At 37.7% G+C, this 7,550-nt stretch overlaps 1 pseudogene; it reads right to left on the bottom strand.

Moving 5' to 3' along the window:
• Nucleotides 1–3,114: 3,114 nt before the first annotated feature.
• Nucleotides 3,115–5,937, bottom strand: LOC131837163 (COP9 signalosome complex subunit 5-like; annotated as a pseudogene).
• Nucleotides 5,938–7,550: the final 1,613 nt, after the last annotated feature.

The following is a 7,550-nucleotide window of genomic DNA, read 5'->3' as shown; positions in this document are numbered from 1 at the left end:
AACAAAGGCAACAAGGGCAAAAATAAATAAATGAGACTAAAATCAAAGTAGACAGGCTCTGCACAGCAAAGGAAACTAACAAAATGAAAAGATAACCCAATGAATGGGAGAAAATATTTGCAAATGATATCTGATATTAAGATTCATAACATATAAAAAACTCACACAGAACAGTAGCAAAAAAATCCAATTAAAATATGGGTAGAGAATCTGAATAATCATTTTTCCAAAGAAAACATACAGATGGCCAATAAGTACATTAAAAGATGGTGAACATCATTAATCATGGTAATGTAAACTGAAACCCAATGAGACATCAACTTATATCTCTTGGAATGGCTATAATCAAAAAGACAAGAAATAACACAAGTTGGTCAGGATGTGGATGAAGAGTACTGTTTGTGGGAATATAAATTGGCTCAGCCACTATAGAAAACTCTGGAAATTTCTCAAAAAAATAAAAAAGAACTACCATATGATCCAGCAATTCCACTTCTGGGTATTTATCTGAAAGAAACAAAAGCATTAACTCAAAAGATATGAGCACCCCCATGTTCATTACTTCATTGTTTACTAAAGCCAGGTATGGGAATAATTTCAGTGTCTTTCAATGAATGAAAGGATAAAGATTTATATATATTTATATATATATAAAATATATGTATATATATATATATCATATATGTATATATATATACACACACATAATATATACATATACATCACACACACACTCACAATGGAATACTATTCAACCATAAAAGAATATGAAGCCTTGCCACTTGTGACAATATGGATGGATCCTGTGCACATTATGCTAAGTGAAATAAGTCAGAGAAAGACATTTTGTATGATCTCACTTACATGTTGAATAAAAAATCATAAAAAATCCAGGGGATGGGTAAAATGGATGAAGGGGATCCATGGGGACAAACTTCCACTTGTAAAATAAATAACTTACAGGAATTTAATGTACAGTATGGGATTATAGTTAGTAATACTGTATTGTATATTTGAAAGTTGCTAAGAGAGCAGACCCTAAAAGTTCTCAACACAAGAAAAAAGTTGTAATTCTGTGTGGTGATGTATATTAACCAGCACTGATCACAAATATCGAATCATTTTGTTGTACACCTGAGACTAATATTTTACATACCAAGTATATCTCAAAAAAACTTGCAATATTTTTAAGGCTTTGGAGTTAAATTTCTTTTGGTTATAACATTGTGCTGAGATGGCTCTTAAGTTGGAAGAATAAAATTCCAGTTTTATTCAAATGTAAGGGGAATATTTCTGGGGCAAGTTGGGTTATTATAAAAATAAGGCAAACAATAAAGTGTCTGGTATGCCAGTTTGTTTAGAGTGTCTCAAATAACAGAGAGTTATTTGAAAGCCCCACTGGGCTCTGGTGTCAAAATAGAGCTCATAAGTTAGAGGCATTTTTCCATTCTCCGCAGACTACTGAAGAATCGCCCAGGCCATCATGGCAGCTACATAGATGTTTGAAATGCAAACAGTGTGAGCAATAGGAGACAAGACAGGAGTATCAGCTGTTATCAGATGTCCACAAAAAGGAACATCAAATGCACCTTGGGAACATGACAATGAGGTAGCAGGTGCAGGATAAAGGTAGAATACACAGGGTCATCCATGGACTTTAGTTTAGTAGGCTTGGGCTGCCAGTACAAAATGCCACTGACAGGGTGGCTTACATAGAAGAAATCTGTGTGTGTGTGTGTGTGTGTGTGTGTGTGTGTGTGTGTGTGTTATTCTAGAGGCTGAAGTCTAAGAGCAAGATATGGTGAGTTTTTATTTCTCCTGATGCCTATCTTCTTGGCTTATAAGTGGTCTTCTCTGTGTCCTCATATGGTCTTTTTTTTCTGTGTATATGCATCCGTCATGTCTCTCTTCTCATAAGGTCACCACTCCTACAGGATTAGGGTCCCATCCTTTTGATATCACTTAACTTTAATTACCTCCATAAAGATCTTATCTCCAGATCCAGTAACTTTGGGGGTTAGGACATCGACAAAGGAATTTTTAGGGGACATGGTTCAGGCCATAACACCATCTCACACCTATCTTATGGAATCCATTTCATTCACACTCCCTGAGTCTGTAGGAGGTTGGAATTCTAGTGGGTAAGCCAGGTTAACTATCTTGTTATTCTTCATTTTATTATATTTTCTCTTTTTTTCCATCCTATATTTTCTAATAGCTGATCCTGAAGCTGCTCTCATGGTTAATTTGGATATTTGAAAATTATTACGTGAGCCACTGTCCCTTCTCAATGTTCTCAGGAAAGAAGCAACACTGTACAGAATCCTACTACATATTTTTGTTAGATAGCACTGCCATTTTGCACACAGGCTACATTCAAAGAACTAGGTTGAATAAATTCACTGTTTTTAGAATCAAAATTATGTAAATGATCATCTCATTTTAACAGTATTTATAACATTCTCCAAGTTTTATAAATGGTTTTGTATACGAATGAATGAATAAATAGTATTTCTCTCTCTTACAGCAACCTAAATGCAATTATGCTCACGGAGGTAAATAGAAAGAAAAGAATTATAGTTTCAATAAAATGCTGATCTCCAAACTACCAGTTGACATTTTCAGGTATTTTTGACAAAAGCCACAGTGTGAGTTCTTAAGAGTCTGTCATGCCTTCCATATAAGAGAAGAAGTTGCAAGGCCAGGTTGTCTCTCTCCACCCTCTCCCCAAACGTGCCCAAGCAGGGGCTGGTTTTGTTATGGTTAATTTAGCAGCTTAAAGGATTTTAACTTTCTGTTTACCTCATTTAATTTTGTCTAGGGGTCAGCTTTTTAAATGTTGCAGGCGTGAAATTAACTGTGTCACTGTGGTTGCTTTAGCTTAACAGAACATACGGATCGCAGCTCCTGCAGTTGAGCAGTACTCAAGGTTTTGAGGTGTGTGTGAAAGTATGTGTGTGTGTTACTTTAAAGAGTTTTCTTACAAAATGTTAATATTCAAGAGACTTGAGAGCACCCTTGTCCTGTATCAAATCTGATTTGAGGGAACTGGTTTTACAGAGTTCCTTGAGTAGTTCTCTCCTACTGACTTTCAGGTAGAAGAAGTACTACTGATTAAGAGATGTTAATTTGACTAAAGAATTTATTCTGAGACACCAATCCATGTGTAGCTTTTATGATACTTTTACAGCAGTTCAAGAAGCCTTAACAAGTTTGTCTTCTGGTTTTTTTGCCATGTGTTTCTAAACCCAAGGTAAAACTTTCTCATCCCAGTAGGGCTCCGACTGCTTAATCTTTTCAAACAAATCCAAGGCCTGACTGGTGGCAAAGTCTACATCAGTAAGCAAGCTGGAGGAACTCAGCATATCCACCCAATATTTATTCCACAGAAGATCAAGCAACTGATGATCCCAAGAAGATTTGAAATGTAAGACTTCTAAGGTATAATATTGTTTTCAGCGCACACCAAAATCTTCTATTTTACTACGTGGAATAGCCCGATACTCGAGAGTGACCTTCATCAAGAGGTTTGTAACCTTTGGGTAGGTATGTCCTAAAGGCTTCAAGATTTAATTTCCCTGCAGATACTATTCCTGTCAGGTTTAAACAAGCCCTGGTATAAGCCTGCTGAGAATCTCTGAAACCTGTGCAAACCGGACATGTCCAGACTTCATCCCCAGAAAGTTCTCCAAACCTAGTGAACACTGTAGACAGAACCGAAGATCACTTTCTAAATCTCATATAGTTTCTGTAGCTCCCCAAGCTGAGTAACACTTTGGTGACAGTATCTGGAGCAATGAGTTTGGGTATCATTCTGTTTAATCCACTAAGATTTGGAATTTTTTATTAGCATTCCTACAGAGCACAGACTAACTTACTCCCACAATTATCTAAAGCCTCAGCCAAGGGGTCATAAATAACATAATACAGTATTTAAGATAAGTGGCACTGGACAGCTTCTCCATTGATTGTGGAATGTGCTAAGGTTTTGTCTTTCATGTCCACATAAGAGAGGAAAAAAAAGAAAGCTTAAGGGAAAGGACTCACTACAAGTCCTTTGTCTAAAAACCTTGGGAAGTTTGACATCCCATTCTTTCTGACCTCTGAGTGATCACAGCTATAGCCAGAGATAATGTTTTTTAATGTCTCAGTTTGAACATGGCCCAATATTTAAAGTAAAATCCACAGATTAAGCCTTCTTATAAATTTCCTGGTTCCGTTGCCTTGCATTATTAGATATATTTCTGTTTCCTCTGCTTTCATAGACCTAAATAATGAAAACTCTTTATAGTTCTTCCAAAGCTCACCGATTCTGACATGTGGTATTCACATTTTGTGAGTAATTTCCAAGGAACTTCCTATTTTTCTGTTGAGCTGTACGCCAAGATAACTTTTGGAAGGTACAGCAGCATAGGTAATTGGCAATTATCCAGATTTGTGTTGGCTATGTTATGGAGATGTTTCTATAAATTAGGGATCCGGGCAAACAGGTAAATTTTATTACCCAGTCATAATTCTCATTGGGGGTGTTCCCTTACTTTATATTCTCTCTTCATATATTTATATGAAATTGCCTCAAATGATGCTTTTTCTTCAGGAAGAGCTCATCGATAGATATCCCAAAACAGCCATAATTAGGCAAGCTGGCCAATTAAATAAGGAAACACAATATCTTGTTAGCAATTGGCATCAACTGTTGGGTGACATTTTGATAAACTGCTTCAATATACTGTATAGCATTTTGGTGCTTTTTCACTTCTTAAAAGGTCACAGTCTCTGAAAAGTAACATCGAAAAAGCTGATATTTAAAGGGTATAGAAAAATTCAAATAAATAGTCTGGTCTACTGCTAGATAGCTCTTCTCTTTTCACAATGAAATCTCTGATCATCTACTTGGCCTGTTTATTCTGCTGGTTAAGGTTTCCATTGTTCTAAGGGGGAGATGACATGTCTTTTTCTATCTGAAGATCTGCTATCTCTCGAAGCCTTACTCTGTACTTTTCAGTATGAATTTTTTTTCCTTTTTTCTTTCCCAATATGAAATTTAACAGTTGAATTACTTGGGAAGATCTAAGTGGTTACTAGTGGGTCCTTTCCTAAAAGACCTAGAGATATTTCTATACCAAAGCCAATTAGTGAGATTTTCAGAAACTTCTGCAAAATACTCTGAGGAGTGTGGACTGCATTGTTTATGGGTGGAAATCAGGGTCAACTCCTCCAAGACCCTCGATTAGTATTTCTTGTAATGTGATCCATAAACCATCTACCTTAAAACAACACATGAAGTATTTTATCAAAACTGCAGATACTTGCATCAAAATCCAGATCAACTGAATCAGGATCACCGCAGGTGGAGCTGAGGATGCCTCATTTTTAGAAAATCTCCAGGTAGCACACCTTTGGAAACTGTAGCTCTGTGCCGAAGAGAGGCAGTCTGACCACTAGGGAACTTACAGCTAGATCCTGCCTCTCTTTCTCCATACCCAGTAACCTTTCTACATTCTCGTCCAGCAGGAAAATCACTTCTATTCCTCACATCATTTTAAGACAAAACAAAAATAAAACAAGTTGCTTTCTTCCAAAATGACCCATCCTCAACTTTTTTGTTCAGCTGGATGCAAGGGTCTGTCCTTGCACACTGTGTGCAGCTTGTGAACATTTATTTGGAAGATGGGGAGAACAACATCGTCTTGCTATGAGTGGATAATTCTTCTTTTCAATTGTCCTAGGTAATGTATGAAGTGCCACAAACTTCTTTTACAGTCTAGTTAGAAAGGTCTGAGCGCTGGCGCAAATCCACGGCCCTGTGTGAGCATCGACTGGTTGAACAGGCCAGCGGTCCCCTTGTTCAGTCCGTTGGCCACAATCACGGAAGTGAGGTGGCATAACTCCCTTTTCAAAGAAGGTTGTACTTATTTCACCCTTTCCCCAGTACATAATCAGTTTTATTGATTCCAAATAAATATCTGACATTTGGTTCAACAACTTTTGTAGCTTAAAGCTTCCAAAAAAGCAATTTCCTCACAACAAAGGTGCTGGAAATACATTGTAACGTGTGCAAATGGCAGGAGGTTAACGAGGCAGGGACATGTTTATATCAAGTCTCCTCATTTCTGTGTGCCTGCCCTGGAGGTCAATGAAGAGGTCAAGGCTCAAACAGCCAGTAAGGCCCAGCTGGTGGTCACCTCACAGACCCTAAGGAAGAACCCTCATTCAGGTTTGAGAAAGGCAAGGTGTAGACTTCTATCCTCAGATCATAGTCATCAGCTGTATACTTTCTTTAAAAGGAAAAAATGTTCTGTGGGCTTCAGCTATAATGAGTGTCCTGCTGCTTAGAATCTGCTATTGGGGGGGGGGCACTCCCTGCTGTCTCTCCCTCCCCAAGTTCTATCAACTCTGAGACATTGGATGTCTTATCAACATGCCTTGAGAGAATTTATCTTTTCTCTGACTCTTCAGGTTCATGGTCTTCTATTAAGTGGCTTGTTTGTGCCCATTTATATTTTGTGCCTTTCCTCATTTCCTTTGGATTTCCTGATAGTTATTGAGCTTCTTGTGTACCCCTACCTGATGCCACGAAAAACTAGACTCAGCACTTAGCTACAGCCCCTGGCCTTTCCCATTCTCAAATGTCTGTCTGTAGCCCTCCTTTTCTTGAGAACCTGACCACTAGAAAGATACCATTTACCAAGTTGTCCCAATCAACTGATGCCTGGATCTGGTCATTCCAGATCTGGCCAGTGGCTATCAGTGACTTAGTAGTGACAGCAAAAGTAAAGGACTATTGATTGTATATGAATATAACTCCAGTCCCCAACTCCCTTTTAAAGCTCTTCATGAAATTCTGTAAAGCACAAGAGGAATTAAGAAGCCAGTAGTTTATACTGAGGGTGGGGTGGAAACATTAGTATGTATAGAATACCAGCTAAGGGCTGGGTGTACTGCCTTCCTTATGGTCAGAAAATGCCTCTTGGGGATGGGCGGGGGGGAATCGAGCATACCCTACAGTAAAAAAGTAGATAAAGTGATAAAAAGTAAGAACAAAAGTAGGGGAGCAGGTCATGTTTTAAGAAACACTGGGCACAAGAAATATATACATATGTATATATATGAAATATAAAAATAGTCAAGGGACTCAAAGAATAATTCAATATTAAAAATTATGCTTCAGTGGAAAGTTTACAAATCAGGTTCAACAACAGACAGGATCACCTTCAACACAATCAAATAAAGACCATACCTGCTGCATTGATTTCTCTATTTCCCGTCGAACTTGCTTTTGTGGCACATGATAGGAATGCCAAAGATATTCCTTAAATTAATCCATATATGAAAGAATAAAATAACTGCTTGGTCAGTCAAGTAAACTGCATTATAGAGCCAAAATTTGGGCAGTGACATTGGGGCATTTACTAATAATCATAAAGCTGTGAGCATGTGTCCAACATAAACATGGGTCTCGAAAATAATGCATTTCTCTTGCTCATAGGTATTATTCCACCAAAGGTTAAAGATCGCAGTCCTCTCTCCGCCTGTTTTCTTTCTAAATG

The sequence above is a fragment of the Mustela lutreola genome, chromosome 7 (assembly GCF_030435805.1).
Source record: "Mustela lutreola isolate mMusLut2 chromosome 7, mMusLut2.pri, whole genome shotgun sequence".
Classification (NCBI taxonomy): domain Eukaryota; kingdom Metazoa; phylum Chordata; class Mammalia; order Carnivora; family Mustelidae; genus Mustela; species Mustela lutreola.
Note: the sequence above shows the minus strand (reverse complement) of the source record. Positions and strands in the feature narration are given on the sequence as shown.